The sequence below is a fragment of the Camelus ferus genome, chromosome 26 (assembly GCF_009834535.1).
Source record: "Camelus ferus isolate YT-003-E chromosome 26, BCGSAC_Cfer_1.0, whole genome shotgun sequence".
Taxonomy (NCBI): Eukaryota; Metazoa; Chordata; class Mammalia; order Artiodactyla; family Camelidae; genus Camelus; species Camelus ferus.
This window is the reverse complement of record NC_045721.1, coordinates 25,687,920-25,705,637: the sequence shown is the minus strand read 5'-3', so window position 1 is coordinate 25,705,637 and position 17,718 is coordinate 25,687,920. Positions and strand designations below refer to the sequence as shown.

At 41.0% G+C, this 17,718-nt stretch overlaps 1 protein-coding gene and 1 long non-coding RNA gene across 8 annotated transcripts in view; one reads left to right on the top strand and one right to left on the bottom strand.

The window, feature by feature from the left end:
* CSMD1 (CUB and Sushi multiple domains 1) overlaps window positions 1-17,718 on the bottom strand; it is a 1,664,412-nt gene that overhangs the window by 562,370 nt on the left and 1,084,324 nt on the right.
* LOC106728847 overlaps window positions 1-17,718 on the top strand; it is a 113,622-nt gene that overhangs the window by 91,291 nt on the left and 4,613 nt on the right. For 2 of the 7 annotated variants that reach the window (XR_004315448.1, XR_004315443.1), the window contains exons 2-6: window positions 1,351-1,434; window positions 2,480-2,571; window positions 3,089-3,203; window positions 3,358-3,488; window positions 9,187-9,376. This is a non-coding gene — a long non-coding RNA (uncharacterized LOC106728847). Of the gene's footprint in view, window positions 1-1,350; window positions 1,435-2,479; window positions 2,608-3,085; window positions 3,204-3,357; window positions 3,489-9,186; window positions 9,377-17,718 lie in introns of all 7 variants that reach the window. The other 5 variants (XR_004315445.1, XR_004315444.1, XR_004315447.1 and 2 more) reach the window with 5 other exon arrangements.

Genomic DNA, 17,718 nt, shown 5'->3' with positions numbered 1-17,718 from the left:
TTTGTGATTTCTCAGAAGTTTAAAAATTCTAAATATTTGTCCATCAAACTGTAAAAAGTGCTTGATTTCCTATCAAATGCATATTTGAGGTATCTGATGGAAAGGAGTTTTGATTTAAATGTACATGATTCTAACGTGCTTTGTCTCCAGTACTGAGCTTCTGTGGACATTTTTACTAGGTACCGAATTCTATTAAAATCATGAAGAAAAGACAATTATAAAAAAAAAAATATATAAACCCTACCTACACCCTTGAACAGCAAACATGAAGATTTTGATTAGCATTTAATGAGATTTTCCCCCCAAATATTGTTTTTTTTTTATGGCATAGCCAAGTCTTTCATACATCAGTATGTATGTACACAATTCTGGTTCAAAACTCCCAGCAAGGAAATCTCATGAACAGGGAAAAGGGTAAATTTAACCTGACCCTTTAACAAAAGCACTTTTTTTTCCTGGAGAAGTGATACAGCCGGTGCAAAGGCCAGCTGCTCTGATGACAGATGGCCACCAGACAGCCTCACATGTGTTGTTTTGTTACTCGTTCTTATAATTTTTCTAAGCAATGCATTCAAGTTTTTAATCAGACATATAGCATCAAAAGTAGAATCTATGATTTAGAGTAATCGAGGAATTGATTACATTTGCTTACTCCAGCTTCGCAAAACTATGACTGGCTGTCACCAGAACAAAAGTTAGGAATGGAGACCCAGCCGTAGTAATCTTCCAGGAAAGCCACCATCATCCGTTGGCTTGCTGTGTCAATGGCAGTGGTGTCTCCAGTTAAAAGATGAAGAGTGCAGGGCAGTCACTGGTTTTACTGGACAGTCACATCTGCTTGTGGGATGTCACTGTATCTGAATGACCGCCCTTACTGGGACCTAGTCCCAAGTGGGGCTCACATCTCACTTGTATTTAAACAACAAATGCAGGGTGTCAGACAGCCACTGGCCTTAAGAACATGCATTTTGTTCAGACAGTAGGAATTCAGAGGGGATTTGCATACTACACAGTAGAAGACGTTAAACTGAGGACAATCAGTAAATAGGATGGTCAGACCAGGACTGTATTTGGAGTAACAAACACACCCAGCTCACCATCATTAAACATGATTCCAACCCTGTTTTAACTCTACAAACACGAGCCCCTTAAGGCTGAAGGCTGTGGTCCCTGACAGTCCGCTGCTGGCCGGGCGTCCGCACGCACGTGGTGAGAGCGGAGTCACTGGATGCTCGGGAGTTGAGTGTTCCGGACGTGTAACGGGCTGTTTATCCGTGAGCTGCTGCTTTCAAATTTAACGACAAGGAATCTGATAGCACTTGTGCAAAAACATTTCTTGTTTGTCTACAGGAAGCCAAAGAGCCTCTTGCCTTGCCTCCATCTTCCACCTCGCCCCACAGAACCACCTCAAACAGACCTGCTTTCGGATATTGGGTAAGAATGCATATTTAAAAATCGATGCTAAGTGCGTAAAAACAAAGTTAAAAATGACTAATTTTTGTGTTTCAGTTTAATTTTTGTGCTAAAAATACTTTGAAGAATTTTAGTACTTGGCCCAACCTTATTAAGTATATAGAAGATAACTTATGTTTTCCTGAAAAGTGCAGAACCAGAAGTGGATTAAGTACTCTTAGGTTCGATAAATTCCATTTTTTGAAAGATATCAGATATTTGACTACGTTTATCAGAATGGGTCTTAGAAGATAAGATCCCCAGTAATTGTATCTGGCAGAATTATCAGTGGGTGATAAAACCGTACGTGAAGATAGTACAGGAAATGGAATATTTACACAGACAATAAATATTTCAGTGAAGTACTTATTAGCTTTGAAAAGAAAAATAAGTAGGTTTTCAGTTGAAATGTTTGGCAGACACCACTTAACCTGGAGCTCAAACTGAACACCATGTGTAACGGGACAGACCCACAGTGAGTACGTGACTGAGGGCACTGCCCATGCTGAGTATTTCTGCCACTTAAGAAAAGGGCAGCTGAATCTAATCACCGGGACAGAACTAGACAAACCCAAACAGAGGGACAGTCTATAAAAACAATCGGTCTGTGCTCTTCCAAAGTACCAAGGATATGAAAGACACAGAAAGACTGCTTCTTCCTAAAGAGATGGCAACCCACTAAAATGTGAGGCTGACCTGGATTCTGGGGAAAAAAATAGATGGCATCTGCAACGTTTGACAGAATTTGAATTAGGCCTGTAGATGGACTTGAATCAGTACTGATATCCTGATTTCAGTAATTAGAGGGTGGTAATGGGAGAGGAAGCCTTGCTTTCGCTTACAAACATTTCAGAGAATTGGAACGAATGATAAAGTCAATTTGATAAAATATTAACACTGGGTGGATTTCGGTGAAAGACATGTGGACTTGTGCAACGTTTGGAAACCTGAAGTTACTTCAAAATGAGAAGTTCACATCAACGTGCTCTGTTGCTGTTACTATAATTATTACTGTTATTTCTTTCAGAGAGAGGGGAAAGGAGAAGAAAGGAATCCGTGCCCTGGGTAGTTAACTCTGGTAGGACGCCTCGTCTGCTGCGGCGCCGGCTCTGTCACCGGGTTAGGCACGGTCCCGCTCGGGTCTGAGGGCTGGCAGTTAAGTGAATGGGGGATGGCGATGGGAGAGCCTTTCGGTTTCCCCTGTAATTGTTGACTGTGTCAGATCACTTTAACCTTTACATTAGGCAGAGTCTGAATTTTAATCAGAACACATATATTCAAGCAAATGAAAACTTGCTACAAATTTTCAAGCATTTTGTGTGTGAATTCCCACATGTGTCAACAAATTCACTGACAGGATTTTCCTATAAAATTGGTGGGTTTTTTGAGAAGGTGGAAAAGAAATAGATCTATGTTAGAGATGCCTCAGGGCCTGTGTCCACAGTTAGTTACAATTTCTAAACCACTCTCTTTTCTGGAATATAATCTCACCTATTTTCTCACAAATACCGAGGTGATCTACTTTGTTACCCCTCACCCAAAAAAAATTCTTGCATGTAATCTCTTTGGAAACTATCCCTGCCCCTTGACCTCTTGAAGTTTTACTATAAAACCCTCTGCCTTCTCTCCCCAGCAGGCTCATGGTTTTGGAGGCTTTGCCCTCTGTGCCCTCCTTTGCCTGGCCAAGAAATAAAGCTGCCTTTTCTGCTGCACCCAAAACCCTGTCCTCGAGTCTCAGTTCAGTAAGTCAGGTACGGAGGCCACGTTTCGGCAACATCACGATTCGGCAGTTAACGTACCAGTTAATTCATAGTATTAACTAGGCTGCATATGTCATTTCACTTGGGTGAAGTGACCAGGAGCCCTATATCTCATCAGCATTTACTGCTCATTTCCTGTCCTTAGGATCCTAAGGGACACAGAGAAAGAAGAAACGGTCAGAGAAAGAAGAAACGGTCTGGAATAGGAGCTGTGCAAGGAGATGAGAAGCAGGTTTAATCTTCACCAGTCAACATCCACGTGAAGTCGTAGAAAAGGTAAGTGTTGACTTTGGTCAGTGACTATTTCAGAAATCCTGCCGTTAGACACGAGGACGTCCACACACGTTAGGGCTCCTCCTCCAACTCTGAGGATCACATGTACTCGTCTTACACGTGCTGGAGGACTGCTGTGTCCTCCCACACGCCTTTCAAAGCACTTCGTGTCCGTTATGCTCATAAAATGTACGTATTCCTTTCAGCTTGATTTCAGTACTAATGCAAACAGTAACTGTGATCTGTGGAGGACTCTCTAAGTTGTCATCAGTAAGTGCTCACAGCAGACCCCAGGACCACTCCTTGACACAGGGTCATCACAGACACGTGAATGCGAGAGAGTTAGCAGGTCCCAGTGCACCTAGTCTGCAGGCGGTGGCGGTGCTGGCTGAGTCCCGATCTCCTGGCGTCTGTGTTGAAGAGGAGCTTCATCCCTTCAGGTCTCAGGTTGAAAGGGTCACCTCTTGCTTATGCTCCTCGTATTTCTGTCAAGCCTCACGCTCCCATCTGTGCATCGGCCTGTCTGCACTTCCTCTTCTGTTCCGCTGAACTGTCCCTGTCGTCAGGTCCACGCCACTTAGATTACTTAAGCTCAACAGTATGTTTTCAAATCATGTACAAGTCCTTCAACTTTGTTCTTCCTTTGAAAAATAATTTCAGCTATTCTAGACCCCCTGCAATTTCATATACACTTTAGAATCAGTGTATCAATTTCTACACACATTTAAAAAAAAAGGAAGAAAGAAAAAAAGGCTGATCAGTCTGTCGGGCTCTTGGTTGAAATGGTGTTCATTCAATAGATTGTCTCCAGGTAAGTATGTGTATCTGAAAAATATTGTCTTCTGACCCATGGTCTCATTTCTGTCTTTTATAATTTCTCTCAGCTATGTTTTATAGTTTCAGCATAGAATCTTGGAGATATCTTGTTAAATTTATTCCGCAGTATTTCACATTTTGATGCTATTGTAAATAGTACAATTTTTTAAAATTTTATATTCTGATCATTGCTGCTATTGAAATTTTGGCCTTGTATCGGGGAACATTTTTACGTTAATTATGAGCGCTCATAGCTCCGTATGTCACAATGGTGATGACAGCATGTAAAGACATTTCTGTTTCTAATCTCCCTGCTTTTTCTCCCCCCTTGCCTCACTGCACTGCCTGGGAACTTGACTGCAGTTTGTGCAGAAGGCAGGCGTAGAAGTAGGCACTCTGCCTTGCTCCTGCTCTTACGAGGAATTCACTTAGTTTTCCATCAAGTAAGAAATGAGCTATGAATTTTCTGTAGATGCTCTTCCCTGGGCTACAGAAATTTTCTTTAATATCTAGTTAGCTGAGACTGAGTTTCTGTCTGCATCTGTTGATATAAGCCTGAGGTTTTTCAATTTTAGTCTGTTAATATGGTGAATTACATTGATTTTCAAACATTAAACCAGTCTTGGTCACAGTATGCTATTGTTTCCATAAATTGCTGGATCTGATTTGCCAAAATTTCATGAATTGTTTTGTGCTTCCATTTGCGCTGGCTGCAGAATGTCTTCCTCTGTTCCTTGTGATAGCTGCTTTGACTTGTGGGTTATCTGGACGCTGTCTGATGTGCATGTACTTGGGGATTCTCTATATAGGCTTTTATCAGTTTCTAGTCTAATTCTGTTGTGGTCAGGGAGCAGATTTTGTAAGATTTCCAACATTTTTAATATATTAAGCTATTTTTTTTTAAATGACTCACAATATACTCTATCTTGGTTGAATGTTCCGCGTGCCGTTGAAATGAATGTGTATTCTGCTGACTTTGGAGGCGTGTTTTAAAGAGAGCAATTAGGTCAAGTTAGTTAACAGAGTCGCTCAAACTTCCACTTCCTTATTAACTTGATGTCTACTTGTTTTATAAATTATTGAGAGAAGGCTGATTAACTCTCCAACTATAACTGTACATCTGTCTACTTCAGTTTCACTGTGTAGGTTTTGCTCCATGTATTCTGAAGCTGTGAAGTTGCCTGTGCACTGAGGACGCTGCATCCTCTTGATGAACTTTGATGATTTTTTTATTATGAATTTGTCCACCTCTATTTGTAAAATAACTTTTCTTATAAAACCTTTTTTGTCTGATAGTCATGTAACAGCTCCAGCTTTCTTTGATGTATCCTCTTCTGGCCGTTGACTTCTACCTTTTCTGTGTCTTTATATTGATGTAGATTTCCTAATAGTCTGCATATGGGGGGGCTTGCTTATAAGTGACAGTTCTGCCTTTCAGTTGGGGATTTCAGTTTCGTCTTCATACACATATTCATGCAGTTAGGCTTAAACAGTCCACTTTACCATTTGCTTCCATTTTTTTTTTCCTCTGTTTTTGTTCATTTTTTCCCCCTTTTTGTCACCTTGTGGATTAATGATTTTTTAAAAATCCAATTTTATTGCTTAAATCTTACTCTTTTAATGTTACTGTAATAGTGGTTGCTCTGAGGTTATCATACACTTTTTTTGTATCTTACTGCAGCCTCCTGTCAAGTGCTGCCTCACGTACAATGTTACCCTATGCTTTTCCTCACGTCCTGTGTGCTGCTGTTGGTGTATATGCTGTGTTGCACGTAGGTTGTAAACGTCAAAACACATTTTTACTTTAAACAGTTACCTTGATAGTCAACCATCTGTTAAAGAGGCTGAAATACAAAATACATTCAGTCACATACTTACCATGTCAGGAGCTCCTCACTCCTCCTGGTAAGTTTATGTTGCATCGTTATGTCTCCTGTACACCTCTCTTTAATATTCCTTACAACATACATCTGCTGACCATGAATCTTAACTTTTTTTGAAAGATATTTTCACTGGGTGTAAAACTGACAGCTCCTCTTTGCTGTGCTTTGAAGGTCTGGCACTCTTGTCTTCTGGGTGGTACAGCTTATCTTCTGAGACTAAATCAGCTATCTATCTTTGTTACGTTTGTTCATCTGTACATACTGTATCGTTTTTCTATGGATTGTTTAAGATTTTCATTTTGATTGCAGAGTGACTTGGTGTAGTTTTCTTTGTGTTTATTCAGATTGATGCTGGTTATGCATCTTGGGTCTGTGGGTTTATACTTTGCTTCAAATCTGAACAATTTTCAGCCAATACTCAAGGATTTTTTTCCTGTGTCCTCCAACACCCTATATTGTGCCTTGATCATAATCCACATATTATATTAGACCACTTGATTTTGTCCCACAGGTCAACACATGCCCTCATGGTGTTTTCGTTTGTTTTGCTTTCCCTTTTCTCTGTGCTTCATGACCAGGACAGTAAGAAGTATGGCAGTGGCTGAGGGGTAAGTGGCAAAATGATCATGGACAGTAGACTGGTGGGAGAGATAATTTAAACATATCCCAGGTGTGACCGAAGCGACACGTACTAAGTGGGAAAGGGGGAAGCCAGAGGCGGGAAAGCGAAGCATGGAACAGAGGGACCTCTAGCGGGACGGAGCCACGAAAGTTGGCCTGCACTGGCGCCCTTAGAAACGGGCGTGATGATTACGGCTTCCTCACAGGATGGTGTTAGGCTGACTTAGTACAGGTTGAGTGCTTCAAACAGTTCCTGAACCACAGTAGGGGCGACATGTATTTCTGATCAAAAGGCATGTGGAGTCTGCGTGTCAGCAGTTTTTGTTGGAGGTTAGAACTGGGGGAGCTTTAATAAGGGCGTGAAGAGTGGACTGAGGAGCAGGTCCTCTGTGACAGATTACCAGGGGAAGAAAGGAGAGGTGTTAGGCTTTACTGGACATTTTGGATGTAATCCGTCTTCTTGGGGAAGGGGGATTTTCTCAAGAAATTATTTTAAATGTTTTCATTGCTTTTTAATGATAGACAGAGTTTTAAAAAATGTAACCCTGCTTTAGGAAGTGGTTCTGGCTTACTGGTTTCATGCATTTATTGCTGATTAACTGGATCGCATGTTGTTTTATTCATTATCAAGTTGATAGAACTGATCAGTCCTGTTATTTCTATAGCAATGTTGCATTGTTAAATATTAATCACATGGACTGTGTGTGAATTTCATCAACATGACTTGTACCATCAGAAGCTGAGTTTTAATACCCAGTTGTCATTTTTCATGAGCTATTTCTCCTTGCATGGAATGCTTAAATATTCAGTGTTTGTTGTAGAGGGGTTTCTTGCAGGGAACTGACAGGTATAAAAAGAAATCATAGGCTAACTGATGAGGGGCTACTGGAAAATATTTAGCACTAGGGTGAGAAATTTGTGTGTATTTCAGATTTCATTTTTATCATTATTGACTTTCTCTCTAAATGTTAAGAGCATCATAGGCATATGTAACAACTTAAAGCTTAGTGCTATTAAACATCAATATTTTACAAATTTAAAAGATGTTAATAGTATTCTGTTGAACAAAAAGAAAATGTACTTACTGTAAGAGGGTTTCATGCTGTAGGCAATGAAGCTTGGCTCCATTGGGATTTTGGAGAAGTGTCCAAAATGACTACCGAAATTTTGGTGCCAGCAGATGGAAGGGTAAGGCCTTTACTTCTCCACTGGTCGAGGGGTTCCCCGGGACTCGAGCCCCCCCACCCTCCTCCAGGCTGCACCTCCATGCAGGGCTGGGGTGGGATGTGAAAAAGATTCATGGTTTGGCATCAGGTGGGGATGCTGGCAGAGGGCAGGGAGCTGCCCACCACTGCCAGGGTCCTGGGGGTGTCCTGCTAAAGCCTAAAGCCAGAACTGCATTGCTGGGAAATGAAAAGGCAGCTTCTTCCTTGTACGACTGATAGTAATTAGACACCTGATATTGACCTTGATGCTGACCTTCATCTCTACACAAGCCTGCTTACAGAACAGAGAAAAAAACACTAGGAGTTCCTTGAGGGCACAACAAAATATTGACTAGAAGTTGCTCAACATGCGGTCAAAGAATTTAGCTGATAAATTTGTGTGTAGGTTGATGTGTAAACAATGATGGATAAAACTAAAAGAACTGGTTCCCAAATCTGTGGTTTCCAATTAGAAGACCCATCTGGCTCTAGTCCGTCTGCACCAAGGCTGGCAAGCCGAGCGCAGGGAGCTGGGGCTGCCTGAGGGTCAGCGTGAGAACAAAGGGGGCAGTTTTCTCTCTCTGAGGAGTTGGTGAGTCGGCTGCCAGTGTTCAGTTCTGTGCTCGTCAGTGAAAGTTTTCAGGGTCTCAGTACAAGTGTGTTACTTGCCTGTAGCAATATTGCATGAAATATTGAGCCCCCATTAGGCTGTGGCTCTGCAGGGAAGCGTCTGCTCTTTTGCTTTGTCATGGTTACAAAGTTAATGTTTCTCTACCACTGTAACAATGCATTATTGAACACATCATAAAATTTCTTCCTTTGCATGTAATTAACATTTTCAATACTTCTGTTTTTCACTTAACACTACAGTCCCCAGTAGGAATAAATTCTTCAATCAATCAGACTAGGTTCACTAATAATAAAATATAATGCTAAATGGAATATTCTTTTAAGAAGACATTCTGTTACTCTTTCAGGAAAAGCAGAAACACCGAGGCAATCTTACGTTCACAACAGATGCTGAACAACAGCCAGCCAGGAAAAAAAACCAAAACATGATTTCTTCTTTTGATCACAGAGCACTCAGCGCAAGAGCATTAACCTATATCGTGAGATGTCCTTTTAATATTTAAGCTTTTTCAAATATATGCTTTCATTTTTTTTTTAAATCTATAGGAAGAAGGGAAAGCCCCAAAGTTGTTTAAGAAGACAACTTTAAAGCTGAAATCCTGCTATTTGAAAGAAGAACCTGATGGATAGTTTCTGTTCTAAGGCTGACTGGTACTGGACTGAACTTCCTCCCCCAGTCCTCATGCCCGGAATGGCAAGCTTCCTTCCGAAGCCCCAACGCCATGTCATGCACAGGGTAAGGATATGACACGTACATCTGAACTGAGTGAGTGGGAAGGGGCGGTGGGTGGGTGATGGCAACTTAAAGAAGTCTATACAGAATGCCACCCTTCCCTCCACTTGCGGGATCTTAACCACTGGCACAGCAAGGGCTGCACGAAGGTCCTAGAATAAGTGACTAAAAGTGATAATACATCCAAATTAAACTTATGACCAAAGATGATAGAAATAATCACACAAAACCTCCGGGGGAGATAGCTGAGAAAATGTTTAAGGGAAAAGAAAGTTTGTAGCCTTTTTCTGTGCTGTATTTAGTCTGTGTTACATACAAAATAGCCCAGCCACCCAGGCTGCAGCTGGAGGGCCCTGCTGCTCTTCAGCAGCACCCGGATTTCTGGGTCGAGGCCTCCAAGAATGTGAGGAAAGGTAAGGGGGCCAGCCAAGAGACATGAAGGAGCCTGGCTCCTGCAGTCTGCCCCCCGGGGGCTTCAGCAGCTCTGCCCCGTCTACTGCTCTATTCAAGGACCTCCCCAAACTGGGCGGGCAGTGGGCACAATCCCCACCCCGCGCTCAGCACGTGCCTCCCGCACCTGCCAGCCCCTCCGGTGGCTCCCTAGCCTCTCCCAACCTTAGCTGGGAGTCGGCTTTGGGAAGAGAAACCAGAAACTTGTGCTATCGCACCACCTGCTGGAAGACGGAAGAAAGGCTGCTAATTACCGGACTGTTAGACTCAAAGTCTTACCTAAATCGAAAGGTACTGGCTTCAAATGCAGCAGCGGCGGAACACCTCATCACACAGCGTGAATAAATTACAGTAATAGGGCATCACAAAAAGGAAATGGGTTTTCCAGCCACTGACCCCAGAGACTTGAGTAGTAACTGATAAAGAATTCAAACTAGCTGTTATGAAGAAATTAAGTGAACTACAGGAAAACGGAAATTCAATGCTCTCAGTAATAATGAACAGAAAAAGTACTTCTATCAAAGAGCCTGAAATTCTAAAAAAGAACCAAATTCTAGACATGAAGAACTCAAAAATGAGATGAAAAATGCATGAGAAAGCACTGGAAATAGGGCAGATAAGATGGAAGAGAGAATAAGTGATCTGGAAGACAAAAATTTAGAAATGATTCAGGTGGAAAAGTAGAGATGTTTTAAAAGTGAAGAAACTCTGGGACAGTTAGAGTAACTGGGTAGGTAGCCCAGGAGGAGGGGTGGAGCAGAGAGTTTATTTAAAGAAATAACAGCTGAGAACTTCGGAAAATCACAGAAGTCAACAAAGCTAACAGTACACCTTATCTCAATGCAAAAAGACCTCTAAGACACAGTATAAAAATTGTAAAGGCAGTGCAGGAAAACAAGAACATAACTGACAAGAAACCCACCCCCCACATTATGCTGTCGGCAGAAACTGTAAGCTAGGGGCGAGTGGCATAACATATTTACAGTATTGAAAGATGACCTTTGCCAGCCAGGAATACTATCCGGCAAAGTTGTCATCCAGATACATGGAGGAGAATTTAACGGCTTCCCCAGACAGACAATCAAAGCTGAGGGAGGTCACCCCCCACTAGACCTGCCTTTGAAGAAAGGTTGAAAGGAGCTCTTCAATTTGAACAAAAAGCCAAAAGTATAAAAACACTGGATAAGGTGGTAAATAGTCAGAATGTTTGAATAGTGCATTAAACAATTACAGCATTAAGGTTAAAGAGAAGGAACATTATAACCATACTACAATTTGGTAACAAATTCACAGCATAAAAGAATAATTTGTGGCCTCAAAGATATGAACAAGAAACAAACGTTATAATAAAATGACAAAGGGGTCAATACATCGAGATGTAACACATGTAAATACATATGTTCCCAACACCAGAGCAAAGAAATACAGAGCAACAAATAAGATCTCAAGGGAGAACCAGGCGACAATACAACAATAGTAGAGGACTTCAGCACCTTACTGTCAGCAATAAGGATTGTCCAGAGAGAATAATCAACAAGAAAATGATGGACTTGAAAGTATACTTGAGAACAGATGGCGTTAACAGGCATAATAGAACATTCTGCCCAACAGCAGCAGACTACACGGTCTTCTTGAGTGTGCACAGAACGTTCTCCAGGACAGAAAACAAATCTGAGCAAATTCAAGGAAACTGAAATCATTGCAACTATTTCTCTAGCCATGCTGAGCTTATCCGTCGTTCCAGTGTCAGCATGTATGCTGCCGACGTGCACACCCAGTTATTTTTTTTAAGTCAACAGGAAGCAAGTAAGCAGATGCACAAATATGTGTAAACTAACCAACAGGTCAAAGAAGAAATCAAACAGAAATACAGTTAATTTGAAATGAATGAAACTGGAACTACAACATCAAATCTTGTGGGATGCAGCAAAAATTAGTTCAGAGAAGAAAGTTTGTAACAATAAATACATGTATTAAGAAATTAGATTTCAAACAAACAGCCTAACTTCACACTTGAAGGAAGGAAATAATAATCCAATCAACCAGAAAAATAGGATCAGCAAAATTCTTGGAAAAGGTAAAATTGGCCAGCCTTTTTTAAAGAAAAAAGGAAAAGGCTCAGACAAAATACATTACACTGATGCTACAGAAATACACAGGATTCAGAAAAATCCCAGAGTCAGCCCAACTGCTGGACCTAACCCACAATTTCAGTGAAGCTGCAGAATATAAAATCAACATACAGGAATCAACTGCATTCCGTTACACTAATGATGAAACATCTGAAAAATAAATAATGAAAACTATCCCATTCCTGGTATTATCAAAGCCTAAGCAAGGAAGTGAAAAAACTGTACCATGAGAACTATTACAGGACTTTAATTTCTTTCAGCAAAGACACGGCAAATGAAAAGACATCCCATGTTCATGGACTGTAATAATTACTACTGTCCGAACGTCCATACCATGCAAGTTCATCTACACGTGTTGCTCAACCCCCCTCAAAATGTCAAGAAGCATTCTTTCCAGAAACAGAATCAGCAATTCTAAAATTTACATGGAACCACAAAAGAACAGCCAAAGCCATCCGGCGGGGAAAAAAGAGCAAAGGCATCAGCTTCCTGATTTCAAACTACTACAGTCCATGCTAGTAAAAGCAGCGTGGTATGGGCACAAACACACACACACAGCCCAGTGGAACAGAACAGAGAGCCCGAATGAAATCCTGGCATACACGGTCATTTAGTATTTGACAAGGGAGCCAAGAGAGTCCAACAGGAAAAGGGTAGTCCCTTCAGCAGATGGTGCTGAAAAAACGGGGAAAAAAAACTGCGGAACAGTGAAGTTGGATCCCTATCCCACACTACTCACAAAAAGCATCTTAAACATAACATTTGATTAGATGAAAAGCACCTGGAAGGAATCATAAGGAAGGAGCTGCTTGACACTGGCCCTGGCAATGCACCAAAAGCGCAAGTCAACAAAATGGGACAACAAGCTCACAAGCTTCTGCACAGCAAAAGACACAGGTAACAAAAAGCCAGCTTACAAGACGGAGGAAGTTTCTGAAAACCATGTATTATCATTAACTACCATATATAAGGGCTCATATCCAAAATATATCTGGAACTCATTAAACTTAAAAACAAAAAATTTAGTTAAAAAATGGGCAGAAGAGCTAACTAGACATTTTCCCCGAGGACACCAAGGTGACCAACAGGCAGATGAAAATATACCCAACCGCATTAATCGTAAGAAAATGCACATTAGAACCATGCACTCTCGCCTCGCAGAATGACTGTCATGGAGACAGCGAGCCAGCGGCGCTGGTGGGGTGCGGTGGATGCCTGGCAGGCCGCTTACATTCCCAGCAGTGAACAGACGTTCTCTCTTTCACTTTGGAAAACTAAATAGAGGTTTTCAAAAAATTAAAAATAGATCTACCACACCTTCCAGAAACGGATCTTCCAGGTATGGACCCAAAGGAAATAAAAACAGGATTTCAAAGAGAGATCCGTACTCCGGTGTCACTGCAGTGCTCATTGCAGTAGCCGAGACCAGGAAGCAACCTAAATGCCCAGCGAGACATGGACGGATAAAGAAGATGTGGACACACGATGGGGTAGTACTCAGCCACGAGAAGGAAGGATATCCCGGCATTTGCAGCAGCAGGGATGGACTTTGAGCACAGTATGCAGAGTGAGACGTCAGAGAAAGACAAGCACTGTGCAACTTATATGTGGAATCTAAAAACGTCACATTTGTTAAAACAACAACAACAACAACAACAAAACAGCGTGTCAGACAATGGGTACCAGGGTATGGAGGGAGCAAGGAGACAGGGCTGATGCGGTTTAAGGGCACCAACTTACAAGAGCTGCAACAGAGACCCAGCGTGCAGCCTAACAAGCACAGACAACAGCGCTGTATTTTAATGGTGTGACGCCACAGTTGTCACTGTGGTGCTAGTCACTGATGTATAAAGGATCACAGTAACATGCTGTACACCTTAAATTTACAGTTATACGTCAAACATACTCACTGAGATGTATAGTCAATGAAAAATATATTTTCACTTATATTTCATATAGTTAATGAAAAAATTTAAATTTTAAGAAAAAAGGCAGTTAAGAGAATGATGCATGAATAGGGAATATCAATAAATTATAGACAGAAACTAATAGAAAATCTGGACCTACAAATTAGGACATGAAACACCCATCAGAAGTGCTCAACAGGAGATTTAAACAGGTGAAAAAAAGTCAAAGTTGCATGTAGGGCAACTGAAGCTATCAAGTCTGAGTAGCAAAAATTTATATATATGTATGTATATGTATAGGAAGCAATGAACAGAGCCTATGGGACACCATCACATTTACCTAAATAGTTACGTTTATCAGAAATCTTTATTTTTCACATGGATTTGTGTTAACATGAGGTGTCTTTTTGTTTCAAACTGTAGAAGTTTCTTTAGCGTTTCTTTTTAGGGGACTCTCTCCTGGTAATGAAACCCCTCGGGTTGCTTTCATCTAGAAGGTCAGTTCCACAATGCATCTGTGACTGACGGTCAGTGCGCATGTGCATTATGGAAGTCTCTGAATGAAAAGAGAAAAGGGAAGCAAAAAAATTGAAGAAATAATGGCCAAAACGTCACAAGTGTGATGAAAAATGTAAACATATACATCCTAGAAAGGTAAATTCAAAGAGATCTGTAAAAAGACAGGAGCAACCCGTCTCATACAAAGATCTTCAATTATGTTAACATAAATCATGGAAGCCAGAAGGCAGTGGGATGATAAATTTATAGTGCAGAAAAGAAAAAAAAAACACAAGAAAAACAGCTACCAAATATGAATTCTGTAACTGTGAAACTGATCTTCCAAAATGCAGGCGAAATTGAGACACTCGCAGATAAAAGCAAGCCGAGGGATTTCATTACCAGGAGAGAGTCCCCTGAAAAGAAACGCTAAAGAAACTTCTACAGTTTGAACAAAAAAGACATGTTAACACAAAAGCCATATGAAAAAAATAAAGATGTCTGGTAAAGGCAACTATATTGGTGAATTCTAAAAGCTAGATTTATTTTTATTTTTAAACTCTTTTTTTCTTTTTTTGAATATGATTTAAAAATGTAAATGTATGAAATTGTAAGTCAGTATGAACAGGCATGTAACACATACAGCTATGGCCTACAACATAACCACACGAGGAGGGGCCAGCACTGTACCAGTGCAGAGGGAATGCATCTTATTGCAGCTAAGTTGGTATAAATTTAAACAAGATTGGTATAATTTAAGATTTCACTGTAATTACCAGAATAATTATTAAGAACTAAAAATACATACAGGTAAGAAAATCAGGAGGGCATCAGAACAGTGCACTAGAAAAGTGTCTCACAGGACAAAAGGCAGTAGTGATGAAACCGAGGGACACAAAAGAAAAAAAAGAGAATAAAAAATAAAGTCCTGCATTATCTGTAACACTTTAAATGTACATGGATTTAGTTCATCAAATGAAAGAGAATGGGAAAAAAATTATCTAGTACATGCTATTTTTAAGAGACTCACTTCAGACCTAAACACACCACCAGGATGAAAGTAAAAACATGGAAAAAAGGTGCACCATGAAAATAGAAATCAAAAGAGAGTAGGACTGACAGAATCTCTTCTGCTATTAGTTCAAAGTCAAAAAATCATAAAGAGCATTATTTGTTGATAAAAGGATCAGTTCATCATAAAACAATTATAAACCTCTGCCAACCAAAAGTCGAACCCCAAAATATATAAAGCAAACAAAGGGTGCTATAAAAATAGTTCTGCTTCAACACTGGACTTTCAGTGATACACAAAACGCCTAGGAAGAGCAGCAGTCGGGAGAGAACGGACTTGGACAGCACTGTGCTCCGACCAGCCCTGGAAGATGCCGCCCAGCAACAGCAGCACATTCGTCCTTCTCGAGGGCGCCTGCAACACTGGGCGTTTCCACACGTTAGGCTTTGAAACAGCTACCAATAGATTTTTTAAAGTGCTGATCCTGAAACGACAAAAAGCATTCCTACAACCACAGTGTAATAAAGTTAAATTAATTAACAGAAGGAAAACTGGAAGCTAAGCTACCTCCTCTAAAATAGCCACTAATAAAGGGCAAATTACTAGGGAAATTAGAAAATACTGTGGCACAAATGAAATAAAAATACAACCTCCCAAAACTTACAGGGTGCAGCAAAAGCAGGGCTCAGAAAGCTGAGAGTGTAAATCACTCAATTAAAAAAGGAAGGAAGATTTTAAATGAAAAACCTAAGTGTGCACCTGATAGAACTATAACTAAAGCCAGCAGAGGAAAGGAGACGGTGATCAGGTCAGAGAGAAACGTCACAGAAAAACAGAGGAACAGTACAGGGCAACAGGGAAGCACGAGTTAACTCTTTGAAAAGACAAACAAAATTAGCAAGCCTTTGGTTAGGCTAAGAAAAAAAGAAGACACACATAATTACATCAGAAAACTGTGGAAATAATCACCCTTACAGAAATTAAAAGGATTAAAACATCTACCATGAATAATGGTAGCTGACCATGTTAAATAAGCTAGAAGCAGCAGACAAATCCCTAGAAACATACTAGAAGTTACCAAAACCGACTGAAGGAGAAAGAGGAAAAGAACAGAAACCATACAAAAGACTTGTAGCAGAGGAAACCCCAGGACAGATGGCATGGTGGGTGAGCACCACCAAGCCTTTTCAGGATGGTTAAAACTGGTCCTGCGCAAAATCTTCCAAAAACCAGAAGAGGGAAAATGCTTTCCAAGCATCTTCTATGAAGTCAGCTTTTCCTTAATCTAGGAAAACATACTGCAAACTGAACCCAGCGTCACATTTTAAAAGGATTCCACACCGAGTGCCGTCTACCCCAGGAAGGTGTAAGTTATTCATGACAAGAAAACCAGTGACTGGAATGCACCACGTGAAGAGAGTAGGACAAAACGAAAACTACACGGTCATCTCAGCAGAGAAAAGATGTTTAAAAAAATTCAGCACCTTTCGTTATAAAACCACTCAAAAATTAGCAGTAGGAGGGAATTTAGTTAACATGATACACGGCCTTTATGGAAAACTCACGGGTAACATGAAACTTAGTATTGAGGGAAAAAATTTGCAGCCTCTTGCCCTAAAATCAAGACAAAGATGCTCACTTTCTCCACTGCCGTTAAACAATATTCTGGAGGTCCCAGCCAGAGTAATTAAGAAAAAATAATAAAAAGCATCCAAATTAGGAAGAAGTAAGCTATTTTCAGATGAAGTAATTCTACATATGGAATATATGAGTCCCAAAGAATGCACGTACACGAACTGCTAGACCTAATGAGTGAATTCCACAAGGACGGAGGATGCAGGATCAACATTCAGAACCATTTTCTGGCTTCCACACACCAGCGATAAACAATCCAAAAAGACACGTTAAAAGCCAGTTACGTTTACAGTAGTGCCTAAGGAATCAGCATCTACAAATAAATTCAACCGAAGAGATGAAAGACTCGGGTACTGAAAACTAGGAAGAGCTTCTGAAAGGAAGGAGACTTAACGGAACGCGCAGAGACGTTCCGCGTGCACGGACTCGAGGGCCGCGTTAAGAAGGCAGTGGCGCCAAAGCAAGCTGGAGTTTGGCAGTTCAGCCGAAAGATCAACCCAGAATTACGGGGAGACCCAGCAGCTCCACTCTGGGTTTACAGCTAAGTGAAATGACAACACGTCCGCAAAGAAACCTGGCCCTGAATGGTCACAGCAGGACTGTTCCCAGTGAGCCAAATCGTCCAGCAGCTGAGCGGTCCTCCCGCTGGTGGCGCCGGTACCCGGGCGCGTGACTCAGGCATAGGGGGGGGGGGGGGTCCCGGGACGGATC